Genomic DNA, 14,761 nt, shown 5'->3' with positions numbered 1-14,761 from the left:
AGTTTTGTCAACAGGAGGCGAGTTTTGTCACGAGCAAGAACAAGGGCAGACAACTGTTGCCCATAAGTAAAACAAATATCCGCCTCTAAGTCGTATTTTACCATTGCAGAATGTGGAAAACAGACAGCCCTCACAAGAAGGCACCCAAAAAAAGGAAATTGGATACCCCAACTCTCCCGACTGCACACACACACACACACACACACACACACACACACACACACACACACACACACACACACACACACACACAAAACAGAGACCCGAAGGATGAGAAAAAAAAAAAAACCTCTCTAACTGACAATATTGTCAGGAGAAATAAGAACTTAAGTTTCAAGGCTCTAGTGTCCAACCATAAACAGAAGCCATGAGAGCACACTCAGCGATACCAAAATTTGCAGAAATTAAAATATTTGTTTTACTGCTCTGTGTAATAAATCCCAGGATGAATGATTTTCAGCAGCATTAAGCTGCTCTCGTATTTGCACATTTCTTTCTATTCTTTATAGATTTTTAATCACCATTTTATCATCACCATCTGAGAAAAAGTCAGGCTCTGATAATATTAAAATAATATAAACATACAGTCACAAGTCATATTGTGTCTTATGTCAAAACACAAGTTTTTATTCTGCTTTTGCTGTTAAAATAACTTAAGTTAAATAAATATTATGACTATGACTAGTCAGACACTAAAATGGAGAGTAGAGGAGAGTCCGATCAGGATAAGTTAGGCAAATCAGACTCACATATCTTAGTAAAACATGAATGATTTGAATTTCAAATCAAATGCAAAGTTTGTGCTCATGTCATATTTACAGTCTCTTCTTTGTGTTGTTGGTACTTCAGTGCCAAGATAAACTCAGAGCAAATAAAGAAAGCTAATTCTACTGAGGCCTTTTCGAGTTCAGGGGATATTATAATTTATTTATAATTCACTATAAGTCTGAAAAAAAAAGATTTCACAGAGGAAACGAAAGTAATGCTGTAAGTTTTGTTTTACAAGAAATGAGAGAGGGGGAGGGTTGTGCTCCACCCAGAGTCTGCGGACTCAATAACACATGCAAGAGGAGTGTGAACTCATCTCAGACACAGACGTGCATCTTGTGTTTTCAGTGGAGAGAAAAAGATGAGCAGAGATCACAGAAACAGACCTCAGCTTATAAATTAACCAGGTGATGGTGCATATTTAAAGACACAGAAGCAACCTGTTATCAGACTGAAATGTTTACTCTCTGACTCTGAGGTCTGCACTCACATAAACACATATAGGAGAGGATCGTGTCTGTATGTGACATGCAGCAACAGAAAAGCTGCACACAGAATGGATGTTTTTCTGTGTGCCTATTGTTTTAACCAGAACTCTGTGAACAGGTTTGCACAAGAAAACACGTCTCACTCTCTGAGGGCTGTGAAGATTTACAGCAGCTGTTTTTACAGATAAGCTCTGCAGGCACCGACAAGAACACTGAAGTCCGTTGATTGTTCTTCAGGCAAGAAAACATTCAACCTTTGAATCAGAATGCAGGACTGTGATTGGCTGCATGTACTTACTTGAGCAAGTGACTGAGTTGTTGCATTATTTATTTTTTATTTTTTTAAAGAGTCTGAAGTCTAAATTTAAGCTGTTTATTTCAGTCCAACTGTAACACTGCAAACACACACAGCATGTGATAAATACATAACATATGATCCACAGACGTGTGCAGGACTGTATTTAGCAGCCAGCCTGTCAGCACTGGTCAAACTGGTTTAGCTGTTTTGAAGGTGTCCTCTTTGACTTTAGTGAGGAGTAGGTGACCCGTGGCTCTGATGGAGGATCTGAACACAAACACACAGATTAAAGAAATGTTTAGATTTCAGGTGATAAAAACTTCTTGGACCCATCAGAAAACTGGCTCTGTTTTATTTCCTCATTGCTTCATGAGTCTGTGCCAAGTTAAACTGAAAACAAAACAATCCAACAAACGACTTTTAACTGAAAGTAGATCCAGAAGATTTCATTGGTTATTCAAGACGTTATTATGAATTGAAAGAAGAAGAAAAAATATCCCTCTTCAGAGAAAATGAAAGTAGAGAAGTACATTTCGTTTGAAAAGAAAGAGCACCTGCAGTATGCAGCAGGTGAAAGACCGTAATTTTTCTTCTGATTTAAGTCATTTGAAACCTTTTTAATGTCATAAAGATCACTGTGTGTGTGAGATGAACAGAAACTTCACTGCAAGTTTTCTCTGTTTAATATGCAGATAGAATCAAATCAGTTTTGACATGAGGTAGCATATAACTTCCATAGAGAAGCTTTGGGATCCTCTGTAGGTCAGAGGTCAGATTTACTCACCATGAGGCTCCTTGTGAGAACAGTAACTTTATTTATTTATGAATTTCTGACATTTGGGGAAATGTAAAGAAAACCCGCTATGAATGCAGCTCCTAATACAGCTATGACTGCAGCTATGAATGCAGCATTCATTAGCTGTGACACACACACACACACACGCACAAACACAGATGGCTTTGTTAGAAAGGCATCTGTGTTTCAGTCATACAAAATGCAGTTTATCTGGAATCTTCTGGAGGTTGTTTATCAGAAATGACTCCAGGTGACACATAGTCTTTGCAAAGCTACCAACAATTTTATGTCTAATCTGTCTTTAGACTTGTCCTCCTCTATAAGAAGAGATGTACATGTGTGATCAACATAACTTTCATGTTTATCTCTGTGTATCATAGAGTCTGGATGAGATCAGAGCTGTACTGATTAAAGACTTAAGACTTTGCAGACATTAAATAATTAAAAAAAACCTCTTTGCTAGCCTGTGAAACATCTTTCAAAGCAAAGGCTTTACAATACAAATGTTTAAATGGAATTTTAGGGGGAGTGTAACTGCCTCCACTTACCTTCACTTCATATGGGACAAATGTGAGACGTGACACAGAACTCAAGTCGGTGGTGTAAGGGTGTCAGAGCAGGTTCAAACAATATTAATGTTCAAATAAAAGTAAAATGTCACGAACTCCTCAGGGACAAGTCTCGTGTTTTAGTGATTATATTCCTTTATCAATGCATTTCTATAACCCATCTTATAGAGTTTTAGGAGGATACTAGATGAACAGTAAGAAGAGAATTTAACAAGCTCATAAACTTGTTGAAATTATTTCACGTTTATATATTTTTAAAAACATAAACACTGATCAGTCAATGACTGACTTCTCACTTCATTTTTATGATTTGTGGGGCTCAGGCTTTACATGCTCCTACTGCATCTCTTACTAGGTCAGTAAGTATCAGCATTTACACATATTAGCAGTAAGTTAACACAGAGATTCAAATATTACTACCTATAAATATATCACTGATGAACATGAGGCCTGTTGAAGGCAGACAAGCTGGAGCCAGACTCAATGTCAGATAAAAACCATCACGTGTTGAGCTCCTCTGCTGCCACCTACTGGCTGATTGGTTCATTACAGGAGAGCTACAAAGTGATTGGACCAGACTGATGACAACACAAAGGAGTTTTACAGCACGGGGAAGGATGGTTAGTGTTTGCCTAAAAGCCTACACACAATGCTTGTCCTGTTATCCTCCCCTCACCTTCAATTGTTCACAGCAGGTTGTCGCTCCCTAAACCTGATTCGAAGATTTCTTTCTGCTAAAAGAGAGTTCCTACCAACTGTCACCAAGTGCATGATGTGTTATTGCAGGGTATTTATAGCGTCTGTATAACTAAAATCAATTGAATTGTATAAGGTGTCACCTGTTCCGTTCAGCTGGTTCTATTTATTGTCTTGAGGCCAAATACTCCCAGCAGTCTCATGTATCAGAGAGTCTGCTGTTTTCTGTGTTGCTCTGAGAATTTGCAACTGCAACCAGGATGTACAAATGAATTGTAAGCTGGTTCGATTCTTTAAATAACAAGGGAACATCCACCAGTGCTTCCCTTATGACTTCTATTAGCAGACTGAACACTGGAGCATCCTTTATGAAAATAGAGCAGTAAAAAAACAAAAAGACAAACTTGCATCATTCCTGCACCTCGTGATGTTTTCTTTAAAATTCCAGGAAACAAGACAAAAGAGGGAAGTTTGAAAATATTCGTTCCTGCCATTGTTCCTGTAATGAATAAAGGGGAAATCTTCTGTTAACGTGAAAGGAACTTTAGTCATATAAATACTTTAACAGCAGCTACTCACAGACTAAAACCTGAGAGCAGAGCAGACTCAGGATCACAGATTATGATGAAAACAGGCTTTGTGCACAGTACTCTAATATATAGAGTAGTGTGCAAAAGTTTTAGACAGGTGTGGAAAAAATGCTGTAAACATAGAATGAAATAAAAGTGATTGTTTTTTGGTCCCTAAACCTGATTCTAAGATTTCTTTCTGCTAAAAGGGAGTTCCTACCAACTGTCACCAAGTGCATGATGTGTTATTGTTATTGCAGGGTCTTTATAGGGTCTGTATAAATAAAATTGAATTGTATAAGGGGTCACCTGTTCCACTACCCTGGAACAGGTGACCCCTTATACTCTCTTAAGGTCAAATACTCCCAGCGGTCTTACGTATCAGAGAGTCTGCTATTTTCTGTGTTGCTCTAAGAATTTCTTACAAACTGCAACCACGAGGTACAAATACAACACAGATTTCAGTCGATTAATTGTAATCAGAGCTGGTTCAGTTCTTTAAATAATAGGGAAACATGCATCAGTGCTTTCCTTCTGACTTCTTTTAGCAGAGTAGATACTGGAGCATCCTTTATGACAATAAAGCGGTAAAAAACAAACAAAACAAAAAAGAAAACCTTGCATCATTCCTGCACCTCGTGATGTTTTCTTTAAAAAAACTGTGTGCAAGTGTACCTAGAAGAATAGATGCTGTTTTGAAGGCAAAGGGTGGTCCCACTTAATATTGATTTGATTTAGATTTCTCTTTTGTTCATTTACTGCGTTTTGTTGGTTGATGACAATAAATGATTAATACTGTCATTTTTGAAAGCCTTCTTAGTTTTCAGCATTTTTTTCTGCACCTGCCTTAAACTTTTGCACATTACTGTATATGTAAAGTTTCTGCTCTCATGTCTGTGTACTCTCTCTGTGTGCTGACTGTTAAACCCAGAGCGAATAAACCAAATGAGTTTAATTGGAACTGTTTGGGATTCAGAGGATTTCATTTATCATTGTAAGTTGTTATAAATTATTTAAAAATAAAACTAGAAGAGATTAAAAAAGTAAAGCAGTAAGTTTTGTTATACATGACATGAAAGCAGGAAAGAGAAAGAGAGAGAGGTCCTGCCCACCTATTTGTTTGTCAGTTTTGTAAAAAATATCTGAATGATCTGTAATTAATGCTTTTCTTCAAACCTCAACACAGAAAAAAAGTAAAAGCTAAATGTGAAATTCATCACTTCACTGTTTGTTTTTCGCTTGTTTTTCTTTAGTGCAGGTTCATGGATGATAAATTTTCTGTAACAGAAGGAAAAAGTTAAAGTTAATAAAAAGCATTCAAACACTGAAAAATTCAGACATGCAAACACCCAATAAATATGCTTTAGTTTTGTCAGAGAGTGTGTTTGGTGGACCAGGTGCGGACACAGACGCAGGAGGCAAAACTTTTGCTAAGCTCAAAGCGAGCCTTTAATCAGGTCTGATACAGAAGGCAAAATAAACCATAAACTATGGGAATGACAAAAGAAAGAACCTAAACTGGGAGTAACTAAAGGCTATGAACGAGGACTGAACTATGACAAAGTACCGTGGACAGACTATGAACACGACATGAAAAACTGTGAACAAGATCTCGGTACTGGCACATGAACGTGCAGGGAAACATGACTGAGAAAGTGACTATGAACATATCCAATGCCAACTCTTGCAGGCTAGACGCCTGACGTGCAGCTATAAATAACAGGGTGCATGAACAGATGACACAACACTGACACAAAGACACACTGGGCTTAAATACACTGAGGAAGTCATCAAGGAATTAGAGACAGAAGGGGAACACAGCTGGGAGGAATAAGACCTAATGAGACTGGGGGGAACAAAGCTAGAAACACTGACATAAGACAGGAACATGAACCTTCAGAGTAAAACAGGAAACAAGACACCACTAAACAAAGACGCAGACATGACATTGAGAGACAGAGTAGACACTGAACTAAACCTGCAATAAACATGAGAACACAAAACCTACGAACTAATCCCTAAACAAGAATAACTGAAACATAGATTCATCATCATCATCATCATCGGAAAAGAATCCAAAATGCAAAAACATAACAACTCAAAATACTGGGTCAAACTGACCCAGAACCGTAACAAGTTTGCTTGGAAAATAGTTTCTGAATGTCTCTGTTTTCATAAAGGACCTGAATGTGAACTCACCTTCACCCTTATATATATATATATATATATATGTTCCAAACAATTAAGGTTAAGTAGTCATTTTGATTGACTCAGTATATTTTTGTTGTTTTTTTTTTGTTGTTGTTGATTTTTTCAAATGTTATCATTAATAAAAGCTAAATATAGTTTAATGTGCTTTAAAATAACATTGAACTACTGTACACCTTTGAATCACTTCAGGTCTTTCAGTGTGGAGTGTGCATGCTCTCCCTGTACCTCTATGGATTTGTTTCCTCCCACAGTCCAGATACACAGTCCAATCTGGATCTTAACCTGATCCGCAGGTATGAAATCACTGCTTTCTGAGCAATCAATTCTCTATGAAATAACATCACCGTTCCTGGAGGACCCCTCTAATCTCTGCACTGGTACTAGGAGAAAATTATCTAGCGTTTGTTTTTCTGATGAGCATCAGTAATAAATACAGATTTTTAGATGCAGCTATTCATTTTGTCCCCCCAGATTAACGATGTACCAGTAAGACGTGAACCATTTTTTTAGTATAGAAAAAAAACAGGTTTAATCGTAAAGTTACCTGGATAGCACAAAATTCTGCTTCTGCTATGTAGAATAAAGCACTTCATGAACTTTTACCATCTACCTAATCATCCTCATCTGACAAACAAACAGCAGAGGTGATAAAAAATGAAAATGAATTGGATTTTGGATCCATGAATTTAAGCATTTCCATACTATTGGTGCAATAAGGGTGTGTTAGGCAAAAAATGAAATGAAAAATAAATAAATATAATAAAAACTTATAGAAATTAGATATAAATTTAAAAAAATAAACAGTAAAATATATCAACATAATCATGCATCAGCCTGAACGATGCAATTCATCACTTTGTGTGAGGAGCTGAAAATCCACTAAAGATCTACAGATGTGATGTTTGAATCAGAGAGTTGTCTGATAGTGATCCAGAAACCTGGATCTGTCACACTGAGTCAATTAGAATACAATAGCCCTTTGTTGTCATTGTACAATTAAATTGTAAGTGTTCCACGCCAACTGGGAATAAAATATAAATGCTAATAGGAAGGAATAAATTACAAACAAGAAAAATATACATAAAACGATTATTTTCTTTTCAATATGAATGCCATGTTTGAAGCTAAAGCAGGTTTCTCAGCTAAACGTACTATACATACAACGTATACTATATGTTCATGCGGGTCTAAGAGAAGCTGCAGCACTAAAGGTTTAAAGATAATTGATCGCGCCTCTCCCTGAGCCTGATTCTGCTGGAGGTTTCTTAATGTTAAAAGGGAGTTTTTTCTTCCCACTGTTGGATAGAGGATAGAGGAGGGACGTTTACCATACTGTAACTTTGAAAGTATTTGTTCCTGTCATTCAGGGAAGTAAAATTTTCTGTAATCAATAAAGGGGGAAATCTGCTGTTGCTGTTAAAGGAACTTTAGTCATATTAGTGCTATAACAGCAGCTACTCAGAGACTGAAACCCCAGAGCAGACGCAGCACACAGATCTCTGATAAAACTGGCCGTGAGAGTGGAAACTTTGAATGTCAAACGTGCAAAGTTTCCGCTCTCATGTTTCCTCTGGTGGCTCTGTGAAGTCGTACCAAAAACACCAAATGAGTTTAACTGAAGCTGTTTGAGAGTCAGGGGACTTCACTGGTTATTGTCAGTTATTATGAAATAAAACTCCAAGAGAGGGAAAAAGAAAGTTATGCAGTAAGTTTTGTTTCACAAGAATCGAGAGAGAGCGAGAGAGAAGACCACGCCCACTAGCAGTTTGTTTATCAGTGGAAAGTTTTCACAATTTGTCCTGGTATTTTACTCGTTCGAGGCATCTTAATGATATAAAGATCACTGTCCATGAATCAGATGGATAAACAGGTTTTTCTCTGTTTAATATGCAGATAAAAGTGAGTCACTTAAAACAAATGACCTCATTACAAATGAACCAGCTGGAGCTTTGGGGCCCTCTGGAGGTCTGATTTAAACACAGAGGCTGCTCTTATGAACACGACACGTATCTATTCATGGACTTCTAATATTTATGTTATGTCTTTAATAATATTTATAAACCAGAGTGTTGACTGACAAGTGGAGTGTTTGAATGTGTGTATGAAATATCAAGAAGCATTAATCAGCGCTGACTCACACATACACCCTGTCTTATCATAACCTGAATTCGGTTCAGCCCTTCCGTGGAAACGTATAACCTTCATTTGTATGTTTGTCCCTAACAGTCGGAGCAAATATAGAAAAACAGCTTTAAACACGTTCCTGGATTCATCTACAGCAGAGCTGAAGCTGGCTGAGCTGTTACTGGAATTCAAAGAACTGAGAAACACGTGTCCTGCACATGTTACTGTTAATCTGGATAATTTTCATTGATATAATTGGTGTGACTGCTTATAATATTTAGTGTCTGCTGGCTCTTTGCAGAGGGCACAGCAGAAGAAGCCCATTTTCTGTTTAATATTCACTGATTGTTTAACTTCTCTGATGTTTATTGATCCACTGTAATGTAGATTGTTTGCTCTCTATCAGCTCATATTTACAATTTTTATCATTTTCGGTTTTTTCCCTCTCATTAAAGGTCAGAGGTCACAGTGAACACCTTCACGTGTTATTGGTCGGACAGAATCTCCTGTGCTGCCACCTGCTGGTGATGAACTGTCAGAGGGCTTCATACACCAATCACTATAAGCATGTTATTCAGTTATAACCTTAATGACATAAACTACACACACACACACAAAACAGAAAAACAAAAACAAAAAAACCTACATGAATATGAAAGGGGTCTGAAAGATGTCAAGGACTTTTTTTTTACTACTGAATGGAAACTTATTACTATTCACATCGTGTGAACAGAATCTGAAGCTCAGTGATATATTTTGTTCATGTTTGACCTGTTTGTGTATTATAAGTATTTCATTTTGTTTCAACATCATGCATTTTTCTCCTCTAATAACAGGATCAGACGAGTTACTGACAAGCTGTTGTACTCTAAGCCAACAATGGGAAACAGATGTATCTTTCTTTTTCAACAATGGGTTTTCTATGACCTTCTATGATGTATTTTGTCTCCGTGATACTGCAGGCTGACTCAGAGGTGACGTGAACTCATACGTTTGATGTCTCACATATTTGCTTCAGGTGATGCTGCCTCAGTAACTAAGTAGACTCAATAACACGTCCAAGAAGAACAAGATTTCTTTAAGCTTATCAGAAAAAGGATATGAGCAGAGATCTCGCTGAAACACACCTCAGGTGACCAGCAGAGGGAGAGAAATCCACTGAACAGGTGAGCATGCATATTTAAAGAAACAAAAGAAACCTGATGTCAGACTGAGATGCATCTGTTACTCTGACGCTGAGTTCTGGACTCACACTAAGGCTACGTTCACACTGCAGGTGTTGATGCTCAATTCCGATTTTTTGATCAAATCTGATTTTTTTGTCTGCTTGTTCACACTACAAATAAAATGCGACAGCAAAGGTGCTCTAGTGTGAACGCTCAAAGCGGCCCGCATGCGCAAAAGAAGACGTCACACACAACGCGCTCTGTTTAGACCCAGAGCAAACAATAATGTTTGACTGATGGGCCTTAATATAAAGACTTCGGACTTCACGTTTCCCACTTTTGTGCTTTAAGTTTTGTTATTTACATAATAACGTAGATAACCTAATAATGATCCTTATTGCTGTTTTAGAGGAGCGGTGCTTCAAAGGATAGTTGCAGATTTCTGTCAGAATCTGCAGATTATACAGTACATAAAATATACGTGAAAATAAAATGTTCACGTTTCCCCAACGTTGTCTTCCCAACAGTTTCACTAACATCTACACTTATTGGCCAGGAAGCGTTCGCGATGTCTTCTCCGGAGCTGATAATTGGCGTCTGTCTTGTGTCAGTGATGTAAAAGACGGATTTAATGCGACATGACCGTTCAAACAGCAGTCGCTTTCTAAAACATCGGATATGTATCGGATTCAGGACCACATATGAAAGTGACCCAGATCGGATGTGAAAATATCGGATTTGTGCCGTTCACACTGTCATAGCATGATCGGATATGGGTCGCATAGGGTCAAAAAAATTGGATTTGATGCGCTTTCGCCTGCAGTGTGAACGTAGCCAAAGACAAAAAGATTGCATCATATCTGGATGTGTGCTGAATCATCAGGAATAATAACATGCCAGAAAACTGAAGAATACCTGAGGGCCTCATTCTAGCTCACCTGGTCCCTTTACCTGAGTAACATCCCCCATAAACTGATGTAAAATGGTAAGATTGGTGCATAAAGATTCATCGTCTGACCCTCTGCTGAATGGGTCTCTCACAATGCTCAAACACAGAGCCTCCTTTCATGAACCGGGTTCTTATTTTGGACCAAGCTGCACAGAAGCGACATTTGACTTTTTTTCCCCTCTAAAAACATGATCATTGATCGATTAGGAATTACCTGAGTGTGAATGGGAGACATATCACATGACTTATTTATACTCAGTTTGTGTGATTATTTTTGTTAACTGATGATTTGTAAAATTATTGAAATTACTTTTTGATGAAAGTGTTAGTAATGACTGGTTGAAAGTAAGAATGTCATATTCATATTGTCATATTTTTCTACTCCTGTATGTGGATTCATCGTAAAGAATTTGAAGACGACACTCAGTTGAGCAGCAAATATAGGCTTCCTCACATCTCACAGGAGGATGAGGTGCATTTTGTTTTATGTATTTAATGTTCTAGTTTAATTTAGTTTACAGTACACCTGTTTAACTTGCTGATGTAAAGCACATTACTCCATCTACAGTTCAGATGCTGTGTGGTTGTGCCAGCTGCAGGCTGAAATCTGAGATTTATTGGATTTAGGTTTGGACATTTTTTTCATTTCTTAGGCAGTGAAGAAGGGGCAAAGGGCAATAATGTTCACCATGAACTGAAATAAATCAGCACAAATAGTTACATAAAAATTCAGTGTTGAACTCTGTTTGATGTGTCTACAACTGTAAAAACCAACCTCTGTCCATTAAGCAGCTTCTCTTATTATCATGAAAAGTAAACATGTTTTAGAGAAAATTCACTTTCTCTACATGTGTGTCACTGTCCACGTTGTGTGCATTGCACATTTGCACTTTCTGTGAACTTTTATTTTGTGGTAAAAACAAACAAACAAACAGATGAATGCTGCACTTTGTGTGCAGTTTCTTTTCATCATTACTCCCTCTGAAACAGCAAACAGCTATGACCCTGCGAGACCGCTGAAGGTGATGCAACATCTGTCTATGTGCTAGAAAAACAACCCAGTATGTGTGGAGTAGGTCGAGCTGGATAACATGCAGTGACTGTTTTCAAAGACAATCTCTGCAGGCATGGACGTGCACGCTTAGGTCCGTTGACATTGCCTTAGGGGAGAGTCTCTGATTGGCTGAAGCTGCATGACTGTTTGCAATGATTGGCCAACTGAAAAAAAAAAATCCACCACACCCTCAACTGTACATTCAAGTCATTTATTTCAGTGCAACTGTAAAACTGCAAACACACACACAGCATGTAATTAAATAACTAACATATGCTGCACAGAGGTGCAGGATGTATTTTACAGCAGAGCTTGATCCTATGCTGATACATTTTAAACAGTCAGCAGTTTGTTAAGTTCACAGGCAAAAAATAATAGAATATAATTTTATTTTTATATTTCAATATCACAATAATCTTCCAATTTAGAACTACAAGTTAAAAAAGACCTAACATAAATAAAATACACTTCAGCTAAATACTTCTAATTTATTTTCCAAAACCACGCTGAGCCGCAGTACAAGGACTAAAGAGCCGCATGCGGCTCCGGAGCCGCAGATTGCCGACCCCTGGTTTAGACTGACTCACATAAAAAGTCCCGAGTGTCACCTTTCCTTTTTCAAACATGTCACGACTATTGACATTTGAAGTGCACAGAAAAGAGGCTGATTGGCTCATTACAAGAAAGCTAAGAAATGATTGGACCAGACTGCTGACAACACAAAGGCGTTTCACAGCGTGGGAAAGGATTGTTAGTGTTTGCCTAACACACAGTGGTTGTCCTGGTTTCCTCCCCTCACCTTCAATTGTTCACAGCAGAAGGTTGTCGCTCCCCAAACCTGATTCTAAGATTTCTTTCTGCTAAAAGGGAGTTCCTACCAACTGTCACCAAGTGCATGATGTTATTATTGTTATTGCAGGGTCTTTATAGGGTCTGTATAAATAAAATTGAATTGAACTGTATAAGGTGTCACCTGGTTCTATTTATTGTCTTAAGGTCAAATACTCCCAGCAGTCTCATGTATCAGAGAGTCTGCTGTTTTCTGTTGTTATGGACATTTTTAACAATAACCTGCAACACACCCAGTGAGCTTGATTTGATGTGGGTTTAATAAACACATTGCAATGTGGAGAGAGCATCCCAGTGAAACACCAGGACCATCTCTGAATTGTGGCCACCGCCCTTACATCTTATATACAGACACACAGACAAAGAACATTTCTCAAACTCTTACATGTTGGCCCCTCTCATGGGGTGGGGTGGGGGGCTATACCTCCTCCCTCACAGAGAGAATTATGACCTTGTTTTCTGCTTAGCCTTCACCTAAGGATTTACATCCCTGATAAGCAGGAGTCCCACTATCTGTTTAATGTCTCCCATTACAATGGCCTCACTGTGTTAACTTTCCACATGCATGTAAAGTAGTGGCAGGACTGCTCTTACTATGGTAAAGTGAGAAAGTAATATTGCTATAACTAATGTGATATGATTAAATATGTGATTAATACATGAGAAAAGAAATCTGCCACCACATTGCATTGCTCTAAGAATTTCTTACAAACTGCAACCATGAGGTACAAATACAACTCAGATTTCAGTCGATTAATTGCAATCAGAGCTGGTTCGATTTTTTAAATAATAGGGAAATATGCATCAATGCTTCCCTTATGACTTCTTTTAGCAGAGTAAATAATGGAGCATCCTTTATGACAATAAAGCAGTAAAAAAACAACAACTTTTCGTTGTTTTTTTTCCTATCAGCTTAGCTCTCTGACATGTCTCCTCAATGTGATGTTTGTGTAAAGTATGTTTGGTCAGAGGGTTCCTTCGTAAGTGTGCATGCACCATTAGCGTGCTGCCTGCTGTAACCTATAATTTCTTTCGGGATTAATAAGGTATTTCTGATTCTGACTAACTTCCCAGATTGAAGTTGCAAAGAAATTAAATACTTGGAACATATATTAGAAGGAACAGACTTTATTCCGTTTGACAGACTAGTTATACAACATGGGATCAGCAAGAAAAGATTTTTAGAATATCAACAAATTAAATCCACAGTAAAAAAATAATAAAATAAAATAAACCCAGTCAAGTTGAATTACAAACACCACCAAGTGTGGTACAATGTTTTACTCTTAATCTGCCCAAATCATTGTCTAAAATATACAAAACACTTTCTAAAATAGATGAATCAAAAAAAAAAAAAGACCTTGCATCATTCCTGCACCTCGTGATGTTTTCTTTACAATTCCAGGAAACAAGACAAAAAAGGGAAGTTTGAAAAAATTTGTTCCTGCCATTCAGTAGAAGAATAAGGTTCCTGTAATGAATAAAGGGGAAATCTTCTGGTAATGTTAAAGGAACTTTAGTCATATAAATACTTTAACAGCAGCTACTCACAGACTAAAACCTGAGAGCAGAGCAGACTCAGCATCACAGATTATGATGAAAACAGGCTCTGTGCTGTGGCCTGATCTGAATTTACTATATAGAGTAATGTGCAAAAGTTTTACAGGTGTGGAAAAAATGCTGTAAACATAGAATGCTCTCAGAAATAAAAATGGTTGTTTTTTGGTCCCAAATGTATTCTGCAGCAGGACAATGATCCCAAACACACAGCCAAAGTCATTAAGAACTATCTTCAGCGTAAAGAAGAACAAGAAGTACTGGAAGTGATGATATGGCCCCCACAGAGCCCTGATCTCAACATCATCGAGTATGTCTGGGATTAGAGGAAGACACAGAAGATCTGTGATTAGTTCTCCAAGATGTTTGGAACAACCTATCACCCGAGATCCTTCATAAACTGTGTGCAAGTGTATAGATGCTGTTTTGAAGGCAAAGGTTGGTCACACAGAATATTGATTTGATTTAGATTTCTCTTTTCTTCTATCACTGCATTTTGTTGGTTGATGACAATAAATGATTAACACTTCCATTTTTGAAAGCCTTTACAGAATTTTTTCTTCGTGTCTATGCTTTTCTTCAAACCTCAGCACAGAAAAAAAAGTAAAAGCTAAATGTGAAATTCATCACTTTGTTTTTGTTTTTGCTTGTTTTTCTTTAGTACAGG

This window comes from Aulonocara sp. 'chitande type north' Nkhata Bay, linkage group LG3, assembly GCF_057382095.1.
Source record: "Aulonocara sp. 'chitande type north' Nkhata Bay isolate Kocher_YH1m ecotype deep benthic linkage group LG3, A_spYH_male_GT1.1, whole genome shotgun sequence".
NCBI classification, from domain to species: domain Eukaryota; kingdom Metazoa; phylum Chordata; class Actinopteri; order Cichliformes; family Cichlidae; genus Aulonocara; species Aulonocara sp. 'chitande type north' Nkhata Bay.
The sequence above is the reverse complement of the archived record's forward strand: the minus strand, read 5'-3'. Positions refer to the sequence as shown.